Raw genomic sequence first — 6,000 nt, 5'->3', positions numbered from 1 at the left:
TCAGGCTCTTGGCTTCTTTTCCTTCAACAAATTGCTTAAGCTTATCCTAGTTCTCCTATGTCCAATGGAGGAAGCTACATTTGTTTTAATGCAACTTATTTAACTGTTTAAGGACCAGCTTGTGATCCCCTGCTCACACAGGACCAGTCACGGATACCCAGACTCACATTGTGAATAGTACCATACACCACTATCAGTCCCATTGAAGTCAACAGGATCGCACATGGGGTAAGGAGCTGATCATTCTGAATAAAGATGTTAGGATCTGGCTCAGAAAGAGTCCCATTGAAGTCAGTGCATCGGTTTGCGTGAACGTCTGATCACCAATGTGAGTAAGAGGTTCATACAGGTCCTACACATTGTCTAACCTGTTGATCAATTCATTCGGGGGATAACTAGGAAGGATTTGGAAGCTAAATAATGCAAGTTCCTGTCAAATACTTGTCCTAGTTCACTAGCCATGATTAAGAAAAAAGATAAACGATTAAACTGTACTTGCAATGTGTATCAGACATTTCCCCTAACTCATTAGATGATAGAGAACACCATTTAGTTATAGATTTTCACCTTTTAGTTATAGGTTGTGCCTAGCACAACAGTGCCTCAAGTGCTAGCACAATGCAAATAATAACCAGTAACCCAAAGTCCAGTCACTTACTTGGCAAAACACGTCCTTGCAAAACTTTTTTTAAAATTTCATACTCTAGTATTTTTCGATTCAGTCAAGTCATAACCTATTGGAATTGAAGAACTGCAAAGTCTCTTATGACAAAGCTTTTGACATCCAGTTTGCTCATGGGAAAGGCTTCAAATAATTAAGAACTAAGGTGGTTGGACAATGATGTAAGTTCAGTTGCTCACAATGAGGAATAAAAAACAAGAAACACAAATGAAACTGCTAAACAAGCATATTTGCCTGAATTCTTTGGTTTTCAGGACAACACAGAAGTGAAAGTAGTGGTATTCTGCTCTGTTGAACATGCATTTTATTTAGTCCAATGGGCAGTCACATCAGCAACCTATTAGGAGCCCATATTAGGAGCATGTTATTTGCAAGAAATTGAGACGTCTGTTGACCTGATATTTAATACAAAGACATATCTTCTGCTGCACGCTCCAGTTTCTATTCCTCATAAGTCTTACTGCAGGACACCCTATAACACAGACAAGGTGTGTGAGGTAATATTTTTTAATTGGACCAACTTCTGTTGGTGAAAGAGACAAGCTTTCAAGTTTACACAGAGCTCTTCTTCAGCTCTGTGTAAGAGATTGGCATAAGTCCTCAACACAAGGTTTAATATCCCTTCCAAAAATATTATTACTGTTAATTAGGATAACTCTGGATATTCTGGACATCCATGTAAATATCCTATCCCTTTTTTAATCTTCCTAAATACTTTGCCTCAACAACTTCCACCGGCAATGAGTTCTACAGTTTACATCATTTACACAGTCTGCAGGACATCATTTGGCCTCCTGTCAGTTGGTGGGAATAAAAAGAGTAAATATAAAAATAAATGCCTGTGTCTGGAAGAAGTTTTGTTTCTGACAAAACAATTTGATTTGTCTAACTCATGGAGGACGATTTAAGGATAGGCAGCCCCTAAGTGGTCTGAACACAGGACTGGGAGCCATGAAAACCTGCCTCTGCCAATGTGTGCCCTTGGTCAAATCACTTCACTTGTCAGTTTCTATCTTTGTAAAAATGAAAATAATACTGTTACCCCTTTGCTGAGAGGTAGCAGATGGGAGGGTTTTGCAGATTGGTCTCCCATTGGAGGAGAAATCAGTGATGTGGAATCCATATTTTTCTTAGTGAACTTGTTTTATTTATACTATACATGCACCAGTCCTTGAACAGAGGTGGTCATAAACAGCATGCAGACAATCAACTCTTTCAGAAACCTCAGCCCAAACAGAAATGTTTTGTTCCCAGGAAGCAACTCTGCCCCAAGAATAGTCTAGCTGGAAAGATTAAAGCAAAGAGCAAACTCTCTTGCTGTTTGCGAGAGCTCTCCCAAAAAGAAAATTTACATACATAAAGCAATATAGCATTTCTTCAAAGACTGTATACTGCTTGATGCTAAGGAGAAAAAACTATTAAAACTGTATGAAAACAGTGCCACCTGATGACTCCCGCCATAACAATACTTGTCTGCCTCCCATGTGACCTGTTAAGGTTCAATACTTTACATCTGCAAAGCACTTGGAAGATGAAAAGTGCTATCTATATATGTGAGTATGAATTTTTATTATAGGTAGAAAATTAATTATACTGTGAATAAAACAGGTCACTGCATAGATGGTTTCCTATAAAGCTGCAGCACCAGCTGGCTGAGGGAAAGGAGTAATCATTTCCCTCCAACAGAAACTGTAGTGCTGAAAATCATGATATGTCTTTATCAATTATTATTATAGTTTTAGTGGTTGCAGGGGAGACAGCTGTCATATTTAATGTTACACATGGGAAATGTCTTTCTCTGAGATAATGAGCTATTCTGTGTGACTGCCAGCCTGGTACAGCAGCCATCAGTAAATGCACAGCTAAATTCTAGCTCACAAACCAGAGATTTGCTTCTCTATCCTGACCAGCAGGGCTCGCTCCCTCATCCCACCAATGCTCCGACTGCAAGGATGAAGGAAAGGAGAGGATAAGAAGTGGCTGATTTTGCCAAATGATCAACTCTGAGCTACGTACAAAATGACTTCAGAGTGATCCTGACCTTGCAAGCTGACACTGAAGGAGGAGACTATGTGTGAAAACAACTAATACCCCAGAAAGCGACAAAGAGTCCTGTGGCACCTTATAGACTAACAGACGTATTGGAGCATAAGCTTTCGTGGGTGAATACCCACTTTGTCAGACGCATGCTTATGCTCCAATACGTCTGTTAGTCTATAAGGTGCCACAGGACTCTTTGTCACTTTTTACAGTTCCAGACTAACACGGCTACCCCTCTGCCACTTAATACCCCAGAGAAGCGCATGGCACCAATAAAGAAAGGCAGGTAATTTAAACCTACCCTGCACTGCCTGGGGCCGTCCGATCCTTCATCCTTCCCAGGTAATATACTGCATCGACCTGTGTCCTCTCACTTTATGTACTGATTGCCGCTGTAATCTAACGTTACTTTGAATTAAAGTCTCAGGACCAGATTCTCAGCTCTGCTACACCTTAACCATCCTTGTGTCGGGGAATCTCTGGGTGTCATGGGGAGGCATGTCATGGTATAAGGGACATCCCTGAAAGACAGGGGGCATCCTGGCAACTTTATGCTCCTGCAATTCCTGGTTACCAGAATGACATGGTTCCTAGAAGCTACTGGTAGTGAGTGTAACTTACACAGTGATGTAAAGTGCTGTGCTTCCAAACAACTTTTATGCACCTTTAAGACTGCTCTGAGTTGTGCCACCAGCTGAAGCATTTTTGTAACAGGAGCTAACTCAGTACCCTGTCACTCAAATCCCAACCAATATAGCTTAATTGGGACCTAACTGGAAGATCAATTAACTGAGTAAAGCTACAGCTGGGCAGCTAATTGGGGAGGGGGGAAGCAACCCCAGCAGACGGCAGCATATAAATTAAGAGGAAGGCAATCCTGAGGGGGAGAGCTAGCTGGCTGGACTGACTGCTTTCCCCCAGAAGCAAGTAGAGTAGCTAGCCTGGGGACTGTAAATATATGCAATTAGTGTACCAGTTGGAACAACAGAATAACACACGATGGTGGTGAAGGAGACGTGGTGTGGTCTGCGATCAAGGGCTGAAAGAACTGACAGGGGACCACCTTATGAAAGTTATCCAGCCAACCCCAGCACAGGGTGAACACAGAGCTGGTATAAAGCCTGTCCTGCTATCCTTAGTCCTGCATTGAGTTCAGCTTGGCTGGACCACAGAATCTGGATCTCAGTGTTTAGGTTAAACATACAAACATGTTCATTGCAAAGTATTATTATTAATTATAATTTCTTATTTAAATATTGTCAAGGTGCTCAGCGCTGTACAAGAGAAACAATATACACTGTAAACTCTGAGGCAGAGACTACAATCTAGGCAAGACCGATTCAGAGCAGATAGGATACTATCGTCCAACTTTACTTGCTTATTTCTAATTCTACAAGAAAGGAATAAACTATTATAAAAAAAAATTGAAATGGGGGTCTGGCTCTGTCAAAGGACAGGTAACAGAGCCTGGAGTTTTACACTTTTATTTCATTGGACTTAATCCAGCCCAGGACTGTAGTGACCATAAATCAGTATCACCTAAAAGTTTGTTGGATTATGAGAAGTGAGTTAATGGGGACAAGCATCCACTACAATCAGCACCTTCTTGACAAACCTGTTGTAAGTTGTAGCAGAGAGGCCAAATTCTGAATGCTCCAGAAGGGCTGAGGCCCTCAAAGGTATTTTAGGTGCCTAACTCCCATTGATTTCACTGAGCTATCTTCTCAGTGATCCTTCCTGGTCAGGTTTGAGGCTCATTTATCAGATGGTAAGGAAATAACCTGCACTGAGACATTCAGCAGTAGAACATTAGAGCATAGCCAAGACCTGATAAGCAGACAGATTGGATGCAGAGGGATCAGAAAACATGGACAGGGTGATGTAGAAAGGTGGGTCATCAGCAGAGAACTGTAGCCCAGTACTGAAGGTAACAATGAAAGAACCCAAAGGAGAAGCCGGCTAAGGATGTAGCCTTGCAGCATTCCGCAGTGGAAGGGATGAGGGGAAAAAAAGACGACTCCACCAGAAATTAAAAAAGGATCAGTTAGAGGGGATGGTTATTGCTTTATACATGTAAGTAAAAGTCTGGATGTGCACTGAGACAGCTGTAATAAACTGAATGAGATGAGTTAATCCATGCTTTTTCACAAGAGCCCTAAAGCTAACACAAACTGGCACTAGCCACAGTAATTACTCTATGCGGGTGCATACATTGATATGCTTGCAGCCAGCTTTGATGCAGCTCCAACACAAGCTGTTAGCAGAGGAAGGAAGGTAGCTATGGGTAGATATTTTGGACCTGGCATTCATCAGGACATTTGGTATAGATCCCCTCTGGAGAAGCTGGAATTCGACTCTGGTAAAAGTGTTCACTTTGTAAATTTGTTCCCTGGAAATGCTCCTGATACTGAAAACTGCTGCTAATACTTCATCATTCACCTTGAAGATTAACAAGAAATACTAGAAAGTTGTATTAAGAATAAAAGTGAGGCTCTGGGGTTTATTTGTCTTTTGATGCATATATGTGACTATAGTTAACCTTAACGCAAGTTAGGTACCTGTGCCCACCAAACAGAGGATAGCTAGATCTCTCTGATTTAATCTGGCAAAGGCATTCAGGTTGACTCTATTTCCACCAAAAGGGACTGATGTACCATAGCAACACAGCTGTCAACATCTGCAAATTGTTACCAAGGGTAATTTTCTGAATAAGCCTGGAGTATCTGGGCTATCATGGTCAGCAGTTCTCTGAGGGTTGCATTCACATTTAGGAGTAAGGGAGTTAGGGTGACCAGATGTCCTGATTTTATAGGGACAGTCCCGATTTTTGGGTCTTTTTCTTATATAAGCTCCTATTACCCCCCACTCCCTGTCCCAATTTTTCACACTTGCTGTCTGGTCACCCTAGCTAAATATAAATATCTTCTTAGCAGGTTCCAGAAAATTAATACCATATTTAAGCTCTTCTCAAAGAGATGAGGATAGGTACTAAATCCTATCTTCTCTGCTCCACAGATTGTGTGATGACACTGCATCCGTATGGGATGTTTCACAAAACACTCCACCAAGATAGCAAAAATACATACAGGACCCAAGTCAGAAGACATCCAAAGGTTTGGAATTTAAATAAACATCCTACTATGTGATCATTTATCTGAATTTATGGAAGAACCAATGAGATCTCATGGCCCTCTCATACTCAAACACCCACTTTTGCTCAGTGAGACTTGGCTCCCGTTTCCTGCTTCTTGGAAGGGAGATTGGTATGCCTTGCATCA

The sequence above is a fragment of the Malaclemys terrapin genome, chromosome 11 (assembly GCF_027887155.1).
Source record: "Malaclemys terrapin pileata isolate rMalTer1 chromosome 11, rMalTer1.hap1, whole genome shotgun sequence".
In the NCBI taxonomy this organism is placed as follows: domain Eukaryota; kingdom Metazoa; phylum Chordata; order Testudines; family Emydidae; genus Malaclemys; species Malaclemys terrapin.
This window is presented reverse-complemented; position numbering follows the sequence as displayed.